Source organism: Pinus tabuliformis, chromosome 5_1 (genome assembly GCF_031772625.1).
Source record: "Pinus tabuliformis cultivar Carrire ecotype Pingquan chromosome 5_1, CPIR1, whole genome shotgun sequence".
In the NCBI taxonomy this organism is placed as follows: domain Eukaryota; kingdom Viridiplantae; phylum Streptophyta; class Pinopsida; order Pinales; family Pinaceae; genus Pinus; species Pinus tabuliformis.
In genome coordinates this window covers 55522623-55529927 of record NC_142305.1, presented here as the reverse complement: position 1 = coordinate 55529927, position 7305 = coordinate 55522623, and positions in this window count along the sequence as shown.

The following is a 7305-nucleotide window of genomic DNA, read 5'->3' as shown; positions in this document are numbered from 1 at the left end:
AACATGATGCTTCAACAAGTATGGTTTTCCTAATAATACATCACAAAATTCAAGAGGAGAAATGTTACACAATACTTCATTCATGAAGGATTTGATGTTATAGGGAAGGCGACACTGTTGGTTGGTGTGGAGATCTCATCCTTGGTGGAGCCACCTGATAATCTATGGTTGCAGGTGTGGTGTGGTCAGCAACCCAACCACTTAATGACTTCTACCGAGATAAGGTTCTTTTGGCTCCTACCGTCGAAAACGAACTACAACAGTGACCCCTTCACCCACATCTGTGAGTGGAAGAGACGCTCCCCTTCCTCTGGGTCTTTGACCTCAATTCTCTAGATCTTGGTGGTGGAAATGGTGGTGCTAGGATCTGCATCAATAATCTACTTCCCTTTATCATTCCCCTTATCGGGGTATGACTTAGATTCGGAACATGCATATGATTCTGAAGCCTTCATGACTGCTTGGCACGACACCCACTTGTGTTATGAGTGGGACTCTTGTGGAACTCACACCACTTCCCTGGTGCTATTATTTACTTGCAGCTTCGATGGGGTGTCTTAGATCACCCCACCTTGGCTTTGTCCTTTGTTTTGTGGTTTTGGGGCACCTTTTCCTTGCTTCGAATTCACAGATCCAAAGTCTCGCTTATTCTGTTTAAATTTCTAGTTAATCTTGACAGCGTATCAGTATGTGGTGCCAAGTGAGGAGATGTCCAAGAAATATATCTCATACTAAATGTATTTGTGTAGGAAATCACAGTACTTGAGTACCAAATGATGCTCAGAATCCTTAATACCCAACTTTTTGCGAAAGGTATGAAAAATATTTGTGAACTCCAGCACATATTGGTCCCTTCCCTGCTGCAGTGTTGTCTATTTTACGTACTTGTATTCATAGCTCCCAATAGGGTAATATTGTTCCTTAATAGTGTCTCTGAAGGAATTCCAAGTGGGCACGGCTAAAACTAGTGAGGGTTCCCTCTCATCCTTCTTCTCATAATAGGTTTCCCACTAGTCCTTGACATGGGGGGTGGCTTTGAGGAGCGCAAAAGTAATATTTCCCTTATTGGAAAATTCATAAACCGAAAAATATTCTTCCAACATATTTAACCATTTATCTATGGCATTTATGTCTATTTACCCTTCAAATATAGGGTTGTCAAAGTTAACTTGTACCTTGAAGGGTGCAGCACCTTCGAAATGACTGCTAGATGAAGATGGATCACCTGTTAGCATCCACTTAAGGATCTGGGCAAAGTTGTATGTCATCTCTTTCCTCTGTTGCTCGAGGGATTCCTTGAGCAGTAGTTTGATATGATATCCTTTACTAATCTAGACTTATGCAAGAATGAAATGAAATAGAAATAGAAATAGAAACACAGAGCTACAACGAAAACAAAACTTTAATTCATTAATAACCAAGTATTGAAAATTGTTACATGTTGTAATGGAAATAAACTAGTTCGGGCGATGGTAGCTTATCTCTTAGAAGAGATGTGGCAGCTAAATGCCTTCTAAATTATGTGATAATGAGGCTCAGAGGCCTATTTATTATTGAGAAACAATGAAAAATCATAAACATAAAAAAACCTAACCCTATGAGATGAAGTGCCAAAATTTTGTGGGCCCTGTTGGGGTAAATTGGTACATCAACTTCTCGGGGTCGTAACTTTGGCATATGATTTTTGTTTGATGTGTACGATACCTTGTTACAAAGATCTATACGAGGACTAGAATTTATACTACAAACCCATATTGTAGGATTTAGGTTTATCCATTTAAAAAAAAAAGCATTGCTTAGGGCCTCAAAACGGCTCCACAAGTTTAGGACCCAAAAAAACTACCAAAATAGTAAATTATGCTACAATCAAGGAAAATGAAAGAAACTATGGTGGACTTCCAAGTGGAATAGGCGAGTGGCCACCGATATCCACCTGGATCAACTTCGATAATACTTAGTTACATAAACCCATACAAAGAAGAGACTTTCGTCATAAGTTACCAAAGTGTGATCTTCATAACCTCATTCTTCAGCCTTAGCTTTGAAACCATGTTGGAAATCATGAGGTTTTTAACTTATTATCGAATTTCCATTACATGTTAATTACTTATGGGTATGTTTTCATTATTATAAATATGTTTTATTTCTTCATCAAGTAATTACCATAAAACATAAAGATCACATAAGACAATATAAAGCAAGATATAGGCTCCAAGCTAGGGAAAAACCCCTCCAAGGGGAAAACCCAAAAACTATCTTCTTATAGAATCAAATGAAATGAGATATACAATACTCATAACCACATAAATTCCACCTCTAGATGTGAAGACAAGACTTCCTTCCTTCCAGCAGATTCATCAGTAAGATATCAACAACCATAGATATATAAAGGCAGATCATCCACAAACCTTACCTCCAAGAAGAAATCATTGACTTTAGATTTTGGCCTCCCTCATCTTTGATGAGCCCCAAAAATGGATAATTAAATGGGTTCATTCAACCTCCTAACTCGACTTAATCCACCATTCTCATTAGTTTATTGCATATTTTTTATTATATTTATGCTAATAGAGTGAATTGGGTTAGTCATTATGCCAACAAGTCTAATGTGTGCTTTGTGTAGTCTTTTTGGTCAATTTGGAGACAAAATCAAAGGTTTTAATGAGCACTTGGCAGCCAAATTCGTGGGAGAACAAGGGAGAGGATTTGTAGGAAGGTGTCCCCTTCATTTATGGGCCCTTACCTCGAATTCTCCACCATCAACTCGGAGTTCAAGGGCCACCAAATCAATTATCACAAGGGCAGCCGAGCAAGTGCTAGTAAAAGTGTTGTTAACTACAAGTTTTGGCAGCCGAGTTCCTAAAGTTTAGGAGGGCTATTGGGGTCCTCAATTTGTATAAATAAGAAGGCTTAGGGCCTCATTTGGGTTAGCCAATAGTTAGTCACTTTGTAGGCAGAAGGTAGCTAGTTTATAGTTCGATTTCAATCAGTATATTAGCTTTGGATTTCAGCACATTTTCAAGCTCTCCCTTGTGGACAGTTTTTGATGTAACTCTTCTTTTCTTGCTCAATAAAGATGAATCCAGCTTTGCACCAGCTCTAAATCTCTCTTAGGAGGCTGTAGCTCTTGGGGTTGGGCCCATCTCAAGTGCCCAGTATCTCCTTTGTTTACTTTCATGTGTCTTTGCTGCATTCTTAGAATAAAATCTGCTATTTAGATTTAAATCTTGCTTTGTTATTTAGATTGCTTTTGATGGTTAAAGTAACTTCTTATGTTTAGAATAGATTGGTAGGATAATAATAGGAAAAAGGCTCCAAAAAAGGGTCAACAAACACTTTTGGTTTCACCTCTTCCTTATTGGATCAGGGGCTGGAATTGAAGTAACCGTGCTGTCCCAAACAAAAACACTAGTTTGCTTTACCATGCAATCCTTAGTGTATTGTTTTCATTTGCAGAAGTTGGTTATGTGTTCAGATCTCTGAAATGTTTCATTGCATAGTTGATATACATGGTTCTCTTCCAAATAAAGCTGTTGTTCATTCACTTTATTGTTAGTTAGATTAGATTAGCTAGGACTTTGATTACTTGCAAGACTTTGTTGATTCAGTTGAATGTATACGGTGCAGAGCATCTCTACCACTCTTTCATCCACCTAAGCTTCATCAGAGCCATCTACTCCATCTCCTAGCTAGGTTCCTCATCTCACATCTTTCCTCTTTTCCACGTAACCCTACCTTTTTGTGCAATCATTGTTTCAGCCTTCTTTGAGCCAATTTAGCCATCTACACCTTCTCACCACTCCATCCACCAGTCCCTGGGCCACTTCAGACCCCTATCCTACCTCCATATCCCTTCATGCATCTTCCCTCACTCACCCATCCTCCAAAATCCAATTTTTAAACATCCTGTAGAAATTTCTGAACATCCTGTAGAAATTCCTTAACATCCTGTAGAACCCCTGCATACTTCCTGTAGAAGCTCACAAATGAAGTTTCTTGATAGCCAAACTTTGTGAAACTCTCTGGAAGGGTGTTAGGGACTCCTTAGACCTTCTCTGAACCTTCCCGACCTCTTCCAAGCATTTCTCCTCCTTGATCCACCCCTGCACAGTCAAAGAACAGTGAAAGCATATGCATGATGAAACTGACGACTTAATCAAAAATAAAAAAAGATGTTTTCTTCAGATAGAGGTAGTCTAGACACATATATTTTACCTTCATAGAAGTAATGGTGTCTCTTTCAGTAGTTTGCATTCTCTCCTGTGCATCAGTAGGACTAGCTGGTAGAATTAGGGTTTGCTAGGGTTTGCGTTTTCCTTCAGTTTTTTCAATCTCTTTTCACAAATAGATTAGCTTCCTTCGAGTTAGCTTTCATCCATCAATTAAAAAGCTTCTTCTAAGAGCTCATAGAAGTTGGCTTAAGCTCCTAGCGGACTTGTGCCAGCTGACCAAGTGACAGCTGCGGCAAGAGCTAGTACTTGTGCATACAGCACTGTCGCTTCCAAGTTTGTTACGAACTACCGGGTTGATAAAATTAAAGAAGGGAGTCTCAGGAGTTGCAGCATTATTGCTGCAATACTGGGGCCCACCAATCTTCTCAATCTCCTCTGTGATATTGCAGACCAAAAACATCCAAGTGTGTGTGTCCAAATGAGATCCATCTACCCTCTATTTATATAGATAAGAGGGAGTGTGGATAGACATATCTATTAGGGTAGAGTTGACTTTACATGTAGGCTGACTTGGCATCTAGAGGGGTTTATGTCCCGAAATTTACATTTAAATTTTTCTTTTTTTTCTTTTTCAATAGGTCCAAAATAGGACTTTGACTCTTTGACTCAAAAAATTAGAAGCATGAAGAACATGCTTATCTAGAAAAATAATAATAATTTTATGTTTCCTTCTTTTGTTTTTTTACATAAAAATGCATAATGGTACAAATTATGAAGACCGAACTAGTTACATTCTCCAACATCCCTTGGTCATAAGGTTTTGACCATATTGCCAAGGGTTACTTGGCTAGTGGCTACAGTGAGTGCCTCAAAGCATCAGGTAAGTATTTTTACCATTCAAGTGACATGTGATGACATGGGGGAATGGTAAATGGGTCGAGGGTTTCACCATTGGTGAAGGAGAATTGACCTGGTTCCAAGTGACGACTTGGTTAGTTGGTGATCCGGGACTATTTTGATTTTACTCTAATCACGAGGTACCCGACCATATCACCAAAGGGTATTTAGCTAGTGGGTGACTAGATCCTTTACATGATGTTGATGTAGGATGCTTTCCACATAGTTTTAGAATAGAACATGAAGTGGATGGATACATTAACATAGCAGGATCATTCAATATTTTCTTGGGATGGAGAAATTTTCAGCAAAGTGGACATATGAGAAATTCAAGGTGAATACCTCCCTATCTAAAAAGGAGTGTTGATTTTTGGGTATATGCAAAAGATATTCCCCAGCTACAAAAGTCGGATAATGGAAGAAAATTAAAAGAAATAAAATATTATTTATGATCTCATGTAGACTTCAAAAGGTCAGTTCGACCCCACCACGTGAATGGGTGTGACCCTTGGTCAAAGCCCAATTCTTCTAACCACTATAAATGTCAATTCAACCTCCAACACTTGTATAATTTGTATCATCATCAGATCTATTGTTATTCAATTCACATGTGCGAGATAAACAGGAATACTTATGAGCTTTGACAAAGATATTGAAGCTACTCGTTGGCCATCTTTGACCTGCATGTTTTGAAAAAGAATCAGACAACTGTTTAACTAAATTATGGATGAGTTTTGGCTGAGAAGAAGGTTGCATTGACCATACAAATTCATATCTCTTTCTGGGCACTTTGACTGCAGTTGACCGCAGGCTACTTAACTATAGAGTTGAGTTGGAATCAAGCCGAATTTCGGCCCCTTTGACCTATGTTGACTTCTCTGCTACTTGGAAACTTTGAATAGTGTTTGATCAAGTATTTTGGTTTGGGTTGACCAACTTTGACTTGTAAATATCATATTGTACTTTTTTTGAACCAAAAAATTTCTTCTAGAAAATATTGATGGGTTTTCTCTCAAGTTTGGGTTTCCCAGTGCAAAATTTTGGTGTCTACTATGCATGACTATTCTATTGTGATCATTATTGTTTATGTTGCATTTACAATCAAATTTTCTAAGCGTAATTGCTTAATGATGTTCTAGGGTGTGCTAAAGTAATATAATTGGAAGTAATTATCAATTGTAGAAAATAGTGCTTGTTTAATTACCACTAGAAAATCAACACTACATTTGAGGACTTTCAACTTATTTCACTTGTCACTACATCTATAAGGTCATCTCCAAATTTATTTCCTAAAGATTAAATCCTATCTTGTCAAACTCTATTTCCAAATATCAATATGGCTTCCTTGATGGGAGATGGGTCCATAAAGATATTGGGGTGGCTCAAGAAGGGATCTATGGTATCAAAACTCTCATATTAAAAGGATCGGTTATAAAACTAGATCTTTTTAAAGCCTATTGTCATGTGCGTTGGATGTACATCAGACTCCTTTTGACTCACCTGGGCTTTAGGATTGATTTTATAAATTGTGTGATGGGTTGCATTTGATTGGTCTCTTTTTTTGTTCAAATAAGCGGGTTTGCCTCTCCATTTTTCCATGCTTGAAGAGGGTTAAGCCAACGTTTCCCTCTATCTCCTTTGTTGTTCCTACTGGTAGCTAAAGGTCTCAGCCATTTATTGGCATATGCAAAGTGTAGAGGCTATTTCTAGGGTGTTGTTATTGTTAATTCCCTAGCAATTACTCATTTACTTTTTATTGATGATATTCTAATTTACTGTAATGGTTCATGTAGATATGTTGCTAAATTAGATGAGATTATCGACCTATTTGACAAAGTTGTTGGCATGGTCGTTAATGACAGAAAATCCTTTATTATTGTAGATAATCTGGTGCAGGTTAACCTGATAATGCAATATAAATCAAAGCAGAATACTATAACCTACTTCTACTATCAATTTGCGGAAGCTTAAATATCGAGCTAAACAATATAACCAGAAGAAGAAGAATCAATCGCACAATACACATGAAAATACTTTGGGGAAAGCCACAGCTAAAACCCCCACTATCTGTATTATCATACAAGGTGGAAATACATAGGAATTATACGAATCCTTAGCTCTCACAGCTAGCCAACTCTCAGTACAGTCCTCACAGATTCTCACAGGAAATCTTGGCTTCTCTCAAGCCTTCCTCTCTGCTCTTCAAGCTCCTATTTCCTTGCGTTTTTCCTCTGGG